Source organism: Emydura macquarii, unplaced genomic scaffold, assembly GCF_026122565.2.
Source record: "Emydura macquarii macquarii isolate MOO-44397 ecotype Brisbane River unplaced genomic scaffold, CSIRO-AGI_Emac_v2 contig_2207, whole genome shotgun sequence".
Taxonomy (NCBI): domain Eukaryota; kingdom Metazoa; phylum Chordata; order Testudines; family Chelidae; genus Emydura; species Emydura macquarii.
This window is the reverse complement of record NW_027132344.1, coordinates 3,040,174-3,052,426: the sequence shown is the minus strand read 5'-3', so window position 1 is coordinate 3,052,426 and position 12,253 is coordinate 3,040,174. Positions and strand designations below refer to the sequence as shown.

At 41.6% G+C, this 12,253-nt stretch overlaps 1 protein-coding gene across 2 annotated transcripts in view; it reads right to left on the bottom strand.

Annotated features, from left to right (window-relative positions):
- The window catches only part of TMEM131 (transmembrane protein 131), a 158,964-nt gene that overhangs the window by 134,515 nt on the left and 12,196 nt on the right, over nucleotides 1-12,253 (bottom strand). The gene's annotated exons all lie outside the window — the stretch shown is intronic.

Below are 12,253 nucleotides of genomic sequence, written 5' to 3'. Positions count from 1 at the left end.
AAGCTGTATAAATGGAAAGAAAGTTAAGTTAGCAAATAGGATGCAAGCTTTAAGTTTCCAATACTATATCAGAAAGCAAGTTTAAAAAGCATATTTAACTATCAAAAGGCATATACTACAGACAACCACAAAACAAAACCTGTTATGGAGTCCTTTTAAGGATACAGTCTTTGAAAAGTAAAAATATTCAGTATTAAGGAACTGTGAATTTTTGCTTTACAAATTTCAGTATTTGTTGAATGCCACCATTAAACCAGATGTCAGGAGAATGCAATAAAGAGCACACTCTTCCCCTTTTGTGTATCTAAAGCTTTCAAAAGTTCCAAAGTATTTTTTAAAATCTTTTTGTTATATAGTACTGCAATTGATGAAAAAATGGCAAACTAGACAGTAAGTAAGTCAAGGATTTATTTGCAAATTCAGTTGCTAGACCCTGGTATCAGCTAACAAGCAAAAAACAAACAACAAAAACTTTGAAGTATTAGAGAAGCAACCTGCCTCCTAAAATTAAATCAAATCCACCAACAAAGAATCATACTGTATTTTATTTTACTACACAGCATACTTTGAGTTGGTTGACAAACTGAACTACTACTTACTTTTCTGGCAAAAAATAAATACCTTTGTACTATGTAGTTGTGGTCTACAGCTAAAACAAACTAAATCCTGAGCTACTCAGGCTTCACCAGAAAATTAAATTGTTTCTGAAAGCCTAGATCCAATCTATCATCTTCCTTCTCAGTCAGATGTCTAATCAAAGTGCTAACAGACAACATATTCAGATAAAAGTCCTGGCACCAGGTAAGCCCAGCAGCACATTTTTTCCTACTCCCCTACCTCATCCTTCCAAGGCATTATTTGCCTGGGTGACAATCAGGTAGACTCATCCCTTCTATAATGACCTACTGGTGTTCTGCTGCTCCCTGAGGTCCTCTTCTTTCTCTATTCTTGAGAAAGCACCGGTACAGCCACCCTTTTCTGTGACTGGCAGTAAAGAACTGCTGTGCTAAATATTCAACCTGCCCACAAATCCTCCATTGCACCCTATATGGAAGGCAGCAAAACAGACACTGGCTCAGAAAGCACTTTTGCTTGTCCTAGAGGTCAGGGTAACAGGATAGTACCAGTCCACGTATTGTACAAACTTGAGTCTATTAAACAGCAGCATCAACATATAATATCTTCTATTCAAAGGCTTTAAAAGTAACCAAGCATCAGCTATGTCTGAGGAGTGTTAGATGAGGACTATCAACAGATTAACTGAACTACAGAGATGTTGTTGACTTGCCAACAATCATTCTGACCACCAGTTCGGGTTAGAACCCAGAGGAGGAAGTTACTTATCTTGTGCAGTAACAATAGTTCTTCAAGATGTGTCCCTCTTTGGGTGTACCTGCGCCCCTAATCGGAGAATTTAGGTAACATTGTCCGTTCGGCTCGCACACGCGTCCTCCCTCCCTGGCAGTCTGCCTCACAGCTATCTAGTGCTGTGCAGGTAAACCACCTGTAGTTCCTTCTCTACCGCACAGCCTCTTGTCAAGAACACCAAAGTAGAGGGAAGGAGGGTGGGTTGTAGAGCACCCATAGGGACACATCTCAAAGGACCACTGTTACCGCACAAAGTAAGGAACTTCCTCATGTTCTTTGGGTAGCATCCCTACGAGTGCTCCACTGTAGAGTGACTTTACAGCAGTATTCCCCTTGGAGGACTGAGACTTCAGAGTGGAGTCAGTTATTGATGATAGTATTCTGGAGCCGAAGATGGCATCAAAGGCTGAGTCCCGAGTAATAGAGCAGTGTTCTGTGAAAGTACGGGCAGAGGCCCAGGTCGCTGCCCGGCAGATTTCTGAGATGGGGACACCTTTAATAAATGCGACACAGGTAGAAACGGATCTTGTGGAGTGCGCGTGGATTCTTGATGGGGGTAGCAGATTATGTGCATGGTAACAGTGGTCAATGCAACTGGAGACCCATTTGGAGAGTCTCTGAGCAGATACTGAGGAGCCTTTGGATCTTTCCACAAATGAAAAAGTTTAGGAGACTTCCTAAAATCCTTAGTCTGTCCAAATAAAATGCAAGGGCTCTCCTAACATCAAGCGTATGAAGAATTATATCCCTGTTGTCATGATGTGGTTTTGGGAAAAAACTGGGAAGGTGAATGAGCTGGTTCATATGGAAGGACACAGTCATCTTGGGGAGGAACTTTGGGCATGGCCTCAGAGTGACTGCTTTTTTTTTTTTTTTTTTTAAAGATCATGAGCAGTTGATGCATCATCAATATTTCTGCTATTTGTCATGCTGAGGTAATAGCCACTAGAAATGCTGTCTTCATGCACATGTGTAGGAGGGAGCAAGTGGCCACAGGTTCAGAGAGGTCTAGTTAGGGTTTTCAGAACCAGATTGAGATCCCACGTTGGAATGGGCGGTCTAATGTGCAGGAAGAAGTTTCCCCTGCCCTTGAGGAATCTGCATGTTGTTGGATGGGCAAATACTGAGCATCCATCCACTTGGTAGTAGAAGGCAGTTATGGATGCTAGATGTATTTTAAGTGAGCTAAGAGAGAGACCAGTCCTTTTGAGGTCTAGAATATAGTCTAAGATCAAAGGGAGGGAGGAAGATGTTGCAGCCACTTGTTTGGAAATTGAATCAAATTTGGAATAGTTTCCACTTCCGCAGGTAAGTATGACAAGTCGTTTATTTACTACTGGGCAGTAACACCTCTTTCATCTCCTCAGCATTTGCTTTGTAAGTGTTGGAACCATGAAGGAGCCAAGCCTGGAGCCAGAGGATCTGTAGGTTGAGGTGAAGGATCTGTCCATTGTTTTGGGAGAGCAGGTGAGGAATGGGTCAGAGGATATAATGCCAGCTATGCAAGGTCTAAGCAATTAGTAGAGCCTTGCAAATCCACGGATAACTGCTTTATATCTGAGGATGCGGCTATCCGCAGACCATTTCTTGTAAATTGCAGATCGGATGGTTACTGAGGTTGGGACCTCTGTGACTTCTGGGGCAGAGCTGGAGCAGCTGCCAGCCAGGGGTGCAGTGAACAGTTCAACAGCTGTTAAGCGTGGGGGCAGGGCTGATCAGTTGTTTGGGATGGTAGGGGCTCAACAGCTGATGAAGGGCTGCTGGCTCCAAAACAGCTGATGTGTGGATGCAGATGCAGTTAAATCTAAAAGAGGCAGGGCAGATTGCGGGTCAAGTAACAGTTGATTCCAGAGGATGTGATCGACTGCAGATCCACATATTTGTATCCATGCAGGGCTCTAGTAATTAGTATGACTTTTGCTCTCTCTTGGGTATCTTTAATAGGACCTTCAACAGGCATACAATAGCTCCCTGCCCAATACAAAGATTAGCGTGTCCCCTAGAGATCGTTTTCCCAGTCCAGCTCTGGAGCAGCAGCGGTGACATTTCTTGGTAAGTAACAAGCAGGTCTATTGTCAGGTTTCCCCATAGGTCGAATATGCCGTGAAGCACTGCTGGGTTTATCTCCCATTCGTGGTCATATGAGAAATTCTGACAGTGCCTGCTATCATATTTTGTACCCCTGGCTGGGAAACAGCTGAAATGAGCACATTGTGGCAGATGCATCAATTCCAAAGTTTCAGTACTTCCATACAAAAAAAGGTAATCTGGCGCCCCGTTGGTGATTTATGTAAAACACACATGCTATATTAACTGGCATGACTTTTGTGTGATTATCCCTGATGAGTGGGAAAAAGTGTGCACAGGCATTTCTGATGACTCTTAGTTCCAAAAGATCGATATGGAGTACTGATTCCGTGGGAGACCACTTGCCCTAGACTTTGTGGTCGTTTAGGTGGGCTCCCCAGCCTATTAGAGGCGTCTGTTAAATCAGTGTTGGTGTCTGCACTGACATTGGATGTTTATTTCCACCTGTCCAGGGAGTGTTTGATACTGGAGGGCATTGACAGCCATATCTGTAAGCATTTCATGAACAACCAGGCTGGAGACAATTTCTGGCCAGTATTCGTGGGCTGGCATAGACTCTCTCTAAGACTCGTCAGGGTATTGAATCCATGAAGCAAGAGGAAACGCTCTCACTTGCACTGCGCTGAGTTCAGTCACAATAAATTCCAGGGGTTGTACTTGGGTCAAGGTCAATTTCTGGGTATTGAGCTGTAGATCCAGTTGCGCAAATATGTATATTGTCCTCTGGGTGGTTTGCAGGATACCTTCAAAGCAATGAGCTTTGAGAGGGCAGTCATCCAGATATGGGTAAATGACCCAAAGGTGAAATGGAGGAATCTCCTGTGGGACAGTCAGACTGAAATGTGGAAGTAGGTATCTTGTAAGTCAAGGGCCAAGAATCAATCTCCTTGCTCCAGAGATGGAATAATGGCTGCTAGTGTGACAATCCTAAACTTTTGCACCTTCATGTCTCTGTTTAGTGCTCTTAGATCTAGTATAGGTCTCCAACCTCCTTTTCTCTTGAAAAATCAAGAAATATCTGGAATAAAAACCCCTGCCTCTGAAGTGAGCATGGACTGGTTCTATGATCCCTTGGCATAACAGGTGATCTATTTCCTGACATAATAGTCTCTCAGGAGAATGATCCCATAAGAGGGACAGGAAGGGATGGGGTGTGTGTGTGTTGGCGGGGGAGAGGGGGGATGATGGACATGAAGTGGATGGAGTAACCCTTGGAGATAATCTCCAAGACCCATATGTCTCCAGAGGAAGAGAGTCAGGCAACTTCTGAAGGGATGTGGAAAGTCAGTATATAGCAGCTGCTGTGGTTGCAAAGAGTGGTTGCTTGGGGCCTCGACCAAGGCATCAAAACTAGTGTTCTGAGGACGAGGGTTGAGAGAGTTGAGGATTTGGAAGCTGACAACTTCCACTTTAGCTTCCTGTGTCTCTTACATCGTGGCTTGTAATACTGCTGTGAGGAGGGATCTGGGGTGGTTGTGATCTGTGAGGTGGTTACAAACTGAATTTCCTTTTCGGTCCTGGTATGTAGATTCCTAAAGAGCATAGTGTAGATCTAGAGTCCTATAAGATGTAGAGTAATACGTCCATCTGCAAAGAGCTTGGGTCCTTTGAATGCGAGGTCCTCAACTGTCATTGCACTTCCTTCAGCAATCCTGACAGGTGCAACCAGGATGCCTGCCTCGTTACCCCCACCATTGAGATGGAGTGGGCTATGCCCAGGGTGCTCAGTGCAATTATTAGTGCTGTTCTTGCTACCAACAACCCACTTGGATGATAGCTTGAAATGGTTCCTTTTGTGCTTCTGGCAAGTGGTCAATAAAGGTGTTGAGTTTGCCATAGTTCAAGTAGTCATATTTAGCCACTAGGGCTTGGTAGTTTGACACTGAATTATAAAGTCTCCGACGAGTATGCTTTCCTTCCAAACAGGTTGAGTATCTTCCAGTCTCTATCAAAGGGGGTTGATTTGGTGTGATGTTGCTTTCCTTGTGTATTAACAATACCCACAACAATAGAGTTGGGCTGTGGGTGCGTTAAAAGAAAATGCCTCCTTGGGGGACACGTAATACTTTTTGTCAGCCCTTCTGCATGTTGGTGCAACAGAGGCTAGTGTATGCAAGATGACATTGCAAGGTTTAAAAGTGCCTCGTTTACAGGGAGGGCAAGTCTCAAAGAGGAAAAGGTGTGTAGTATGTCCAACAATTTGTGGTACGAGTCTTTCACCTCCTCAAGGGGAATTTGCAGAACATCAGCCACTCTCTTAGTAAGATATTGGAAAGGCTTAAAAATCATCAGTTAATGATGGAGGATGGAGCATCACCACTTCATCCGGTGAGGATGACAAGGTATTCAACAGTGGAGTAGTTTCCACCTCCAGTCTGGCCTCCTGCTCCTGGAAAAATTTTTTCCTGGGGTTCTAGATAAAGGCCATAGGAAAATTTCTGGTGGACTTCCTGTGGACACCAAGAAATGTGGGACCTGTAGGCTGCCCACGGGACCCAGTAAGGCCAGGGGGGAGGGCAGGGGACATGGACAGCAGTACGCACAGATGACCATACTAGGAAGACTGGGAATCAGATTCTGGGTGTAGCAGAGGAGGTCCCAGATGTTGTAACGGTGGGTTATGGTATGAGACCAGAGAGAAATTGTCATTCTGATCACTGACTCTCCACTGGAGTATGGTGGGGCTGATAGGGTCATTGGAGGTGAATGCCCCGGTACCATTGGTGATTCTGAGGACCAAGACAGGCTCAGTACCAGAGTTCTGGTACTGAGTAGCAGGGACTCCAGTTCCTCAGTGATAGTAAAGTCTCTAGAGAAACAGAACTCCTGAGGTACCATTGTTGCGAACAGTACCGTCAGGGATTTCCAGTGCTGACTTGTCGGTACTGATGGTCTTTTATGGGAGGCGCATTCCAAGAAAATTTGAAGCGCCTGGTGCCAAGGATCTTTTTGTCAGTACCAATTTTATAGAGATGGTTCAGTCTATCATTTTTGGCAGGCAGTTCCACTGCTTCATAGCCTGTGCCCCTCAGGTTTTTAGATATTATGGTGGAGCTCGCAAACAGCGGTGCCTGTGTTTTTTGGGTACCATGTTTCAGATCAGCTGGTGCTGCCAGTGCCAAGGTAACCAAATGTGCCGAGGATCTCCTCTAACTGGTAAAAAGCTCAGTTTGAGGACTTGCTACCCTTTTTCTAGAGGCTTTGTGGGGGGAGTCAGTCGACTTTCTCTGCAATTCTCCCTCTCTGGAGATTGAGGGCTCCAGGATCAATCTTTATCCTGCAGAGGACTCAGGACCAGGTTAGAAGCTGGTTTAAGGGCACCCTCTATGAGGAGGAGTTTTCGCTTTAGTTCCCAGTTCTTTTGGGATCTAGCTTTCAATTGTTGACAGAAGGTACACTTCTGTGGAAGGTGTGCTTCTCTGAGGCACCAGACGCAGCGAGAGTGTGTATCTGTCATGGGAATTGCCTCCATGCAGAAAAGACACCTTTTGAAGCTGGGGGGAACCAGGCATACCCCCTTCAGGGGTGATCCAACAATAAAAGATGGGAAAATGGGTCAAAAAGGATTTTTTTTAAACAATTGAAAAACAGAAGCTCTAGAGATACTACAAAAGGAACAGAAATTCTAAGAACTATAAACTAAACACGATCAAGTATAAAAATGGTAAGTAAAAGACTGCTACTTGCTCCGTCTCAGTCCAAGGGCGGTTGAGAAGGAGGTGGTTCACCCGTGTAGCATGAGCCTGCCTCGAGGAAGACCATGAGAGAAGAAGAGTGCATGTGCAGACCAAATGGACACTGCTCCTGAAGTTCTCCAATTAGAGGCGCAGGGATGCAGATACACCTACACTGGAACACCCATAGGGACACTACTCAAAGATGAATTTTCACTTTCAGTCCTTTGTTCTAATCACTAGATGGTACTGCCTCTCAACTCAGTCATACAATGGCTTGGTAAAAACTTGACAAAACCTCTGAATAATGCCACTAGATGATGGTTTCTGGTAGATTTTGGTCCAGTAATAAAATTGTTGAGAAAGACTTGCCCAATACCATCTCATCCTTGCCAACCAGCTGTAGCCATCACATAACTGATAGAAGCAAGTTTTATGTTGTCTTTACTCTTTGTCAGATAACAATCTTAAGTGAGCCAATTTCCAAACCTAAAAACAAGACACCTGATATCAGTCTTGAACCAAGATCTTGTAGACCAATTTACAGCTAGGAGCAAATGGACGCTAGAATTAAACTTCTGAAAATAGAGGAATAAACAGAAATGTTCCTTAACTTATTTGAACTACTGAATAATAAGTACTTTCATAGTTATTGCCATGAATTATGTCCTCTACTCCACCTATAATTAAATAGCTTATATGTACACACAAGTTTTTTATTTCATGCTTTGAAATTAAGTTTGATTAAGAGATTATGATGCTTCATAGACAGACTGATCATAAACTCTGTATATCCCTGAATAGAACATTAAACAGATTATAAATATTGTATTAAAAATTGTGAACAAGAAGCAAAACCAAAAATCACTAAGATTCACATTTATACAGAAAAGTGTTCTTTTGCCTACTTGACTGCCTGGGTTAAATGTAAAAATGAGACTCAAATCTTAATGATTCCTTTGAAATCAAGGTGAATCAGGGTAAAGTGACAACAAGGCAACATGAACAGCTCATGATCATAACTAAATCATTGCACAACTAAAGCAAAGGCAAATCTGATGTGGCAGCTTCTATAATTGGCATTTAATAAAACAGATTAGTAATCTGTGTAGTAATGCAATATCCATAATACATGAAGAAGTGTAACAAGGCTTTTCAACTATATACTCTCCTTCTGAACAATTCTTTTTCTTCAAGCATCAAATGAATTTGAGGATTTTCTGTGTTAGAGCTTGGCATGCTCTTTTTCCTGTGACTTGGTCCACTTCTCCACCAGCTGATCAGCATGATCGCCAAGAACTAAAACTATGTCTCAGTTATTCCTTCCCAATTCTCTCTGTAAAGTGAAGGCAGTGCTGAGTTGAAAGTAATATTGTTCCCCCTCTCTCATATTTTTACTGTACATACAAAATATATCCCTATTTCCTGAAAGAGATTCATCAATGATAGCATATCATTAGCATAAAAATGTTAAAGGAAAAATTTGTGAAAGCTCACAAGGAAGAAAGATATCAACTGTAAAATGCCAAATTACAATGGCACAGTTAGCACTATCCAGGATGAATTTTGCACCTTGTCAAGGATAAATATAAAGAGATGTATGCAAGCTTCTGTAAATTACAGAGTTTAACAAACTTGATCATGTCATTTCTGGACACAGATCTCTTCTTTCACTTAGAAATAAAAGGCTCATTTTAATCAGTCTTTTATGGCAGGAGGTTTATTGTAATTTCCACTTAATGATAGGCCTTTTTTCCCCACAAGCAGTAACATTAACTGTTTGTAAATTAATGGGACACTAGTTTCCTCCAAGATAACGTCAAATTCTGCCTTCTACCCATCTGAACTAAAACAAAAATGGCTTACTCCACAACAGTTTTAGTTGTGAACTATTCCAAAATGTGTTTATCTTTGGGAGGCATAGCTGCTAAAAGTAAACATAAAACTAATGTAGTGGGAAATGAATTCTTCAGGTTAGGTGAAATGAATGAGAAATTGTGGATCTTAAAAAGATAAATCAAGTGGTGTTTGATTGTAATGGTCACTGTCTTAGTGAGTGGACACTGGAAGGTGTTAAACATTAGATCCAACATTTTCGTAAGAATTATGTCTAATAAAGTTTGAAGTGATGCTATATTTTAAGATAGAATGTTGTTGCTTCAGAATGCTAGAAATTAAGAAATTTGCAGTTAAGTTTCTAACATCAACCAATAATCAGCCCCATGCCTCTGTCCATCATCCTCCTTCACGCTAGAGACTTTTGCCGGTTGCTATAGCACATTTAAATGTATTCTGGTGCACACATGAATTGCAACAACATGGACTTTAGTTGTATTTAACCTAAAGCCACCCTTTCGTCCAATATAGGTACAAGTGGTCAGGTGAACTCCTAAGCAGACTAAGAATCAATCCTCATACCCAGGCCTAATATTGGAGAGGGCCACAGGTTTGTCAATACATGGGGCATGTCTGAGTACACTGGCAACTGCCCATCAGCAATATGCAGGACCCAAACTGAAGGAGAAGAGGAACAGGTGAAGCACCAGGTTACATCATAACTGAAAGTGACCTAATTAGGGGTTGGGCAAGTAAGAGTTAGCAATTAAGTGCTGGAGGCACTAGGAAGCTGCCAAGCAAGGCCTATATGTAAAATTGCTCTTCTATCCCTTTTTGGAGGTGATGAGAAGTCTCTGCTTTGTTACACAGGGTACTAGGATGCAGGCAGTACAGTAGGAGTGTATAGCTGGTTCTCTGAAATGCATTTGGAATGTGACTCTTCCAGAGTTATCAGGAGGATAAACAAAGAAAGACTAATGTAAGTTTCTAGCTTACATATTGGCAACTGGAGAACACCATATATAGGTGAATAAGTAGATAGATCTCAAACAATAAGAAGTTAGTCTCTGGCTCATAGTGGGACTGTGGACTGGAGGAAAAACGGTGGGCAAAGTAAGGAGGTATGTGGCCTAAAGTTAAGAGAGTGGTTGAGGATATGGGGTAGAGTTAAAGTTGGTGTTGGAACCATAGCTGCAAGTTTCCAGAGTTCCTGGCTTTATATTTAAAATATAATAGTTTAGTTAAAGAGCACTAGAATCTTAAAACATGTCTGAGAGTTTCCTCTGGTTTTTGCTTTTAAAAAAATTAAGTCTCTCTCCTTCCTGCTAATAGCTCCAAAACTACTAAATGGACTATCTATCTTTACTGAAATCTTTGTTTCCTCAGTGGTGATCATATGAGTTACAGGATCTTCTGGCAGAATTACTTTCTATTAAGCTTCAAATTATGTCCTCAGGGATTTGCAATCTTGCATCCATAAGAAGAAGAAGTATATCTGAGGCCTCAGGAAATTATAGGTATTACTGGTATGATTTATACAGCTTGTGAGTGCTATGAGCACACTATTTCTGGCCTCTCTAGCCCATTGGAATGGTAGACACAGCATTCACAAAGGAACAGCATAAGTTTCACTGACATGGCACTTGCAATGCTTAAGCTTTCCAGCAGAGCTCAAGAGCTGAGACTCAAAGTATTTCACATGCTTTATCACACTATCTCTAGCACAAACTACTATAGACACTTTTTGACACTTCTCCACTTGAATGTCTCCAGAACTCTGAAGGGCTAGTAAGCAGCAGAGTTCCCTAACATCAATTTCCCCGGCAAAAATGCTCCCCACTTCAGGAAACTTTGCAGGTTTTTTTTTTTTTTTTTTTTTTTAAACACTAATGGAAAATATTTTCACAATATATCACAAGGGTGATTTCATAAAGGGGCATCAGTTTTGAGTCCCGGATGTAAGTTTCATGTTGCAAAATAACCCAACATTCAAGAGGATGCATACACACAGTCCTCTGGTTGATTCCAGGCCTTGGACTTTTTCAACAAGATGTCTCTGGAAAAGTGATAGGATTGTGGCAACTATATTAAATCGTCCTATGTACGACAGCTGAACTTTTCAAACTAGAACCTACATTTAGACACCTAAATAAAAATGGCCTAATTATCATAACTGCTTAGCACCTGGCAACTCCCAAAAGGAGCCTTGTATATCAATGCATTTGAGATGAGCACCAGTTCTCAGAAAATTGCATCCTGCTGTACTGGTATAAGTACTAATGAACCTGAACTTCCCACGCTCATATATGTGAGCTCCCCCAAACAGATTTCTGCCCTAGCAGTACACATCTCAAAAATAAAAATGCATGACTTGCACCTTGAACTGTCTGAAACTGATAGCGAAAATATTACTTAACCTGGTAAATAGAGTGATTCAGAAATTGTAATTTTAATCGGAAAGAGGAATTCCCTAGCATGGCCTTGAATGAGAAAAGGTGATATGGGCTTTATTTCGAAACTTTTCTACCTAAGATATGGAGGTCTCACATTTGCCTGGCTGAATTAAGCATAAAGCATTTGAATCTGTAAGCATCTCCCTTCAAGATTACAAATCCCACAACACCTTGTTTATGGAGTCTTTCCTCCCTAGAAATTAAAGGCCCTGTGAGTGGGGCTGGGAGGAGCAGCTGGAGGGAAAATAGTAATATGTAATGGCCTACATATAACACAGAAGTCAGCCGAAAGCCTGAGTTTGGATTGATTTTAACAAAACAAAAAACAAACGAGGAAAAAAGCCTAAAGTAGACAGGAGAAAGAGATTAAATCTACCTGGCTGGCTCAAAAAGCAAACTAAAAAGACAACGGTGACCACAGTACCTAATAATCTCTTGTCAAATTTATTCCAATGCCAATAACCTCATACTAATCTGAAAGATTTAAGTGAAAAGAAAAACTAAAATTAGTTTCTTGCTATTTAAAAGTGCTACAGTAAGCACTCTATGAAGGTGATTAGCGCAATATCATAATCTAAAGACAACCCTCCCAAACATGGATGATGGGATGGGTCAGAGGGAGGTGAACTGCAGTATTTAAAACATAAAAACACTGTCTTAACTCATTCAAAGATGTTTCTATAATATTAACTGCCAAATTAAGTCTGATTAAGAGTAAAAAACAAAAACTATGTGTCATGCTGGGAAGATGGGGGGGAGAGCATTTGTTATATTGTTTGACATCAATATGTCAAAATCGTATTAATTCATGTTAGATATGCCATGTCAGGCACT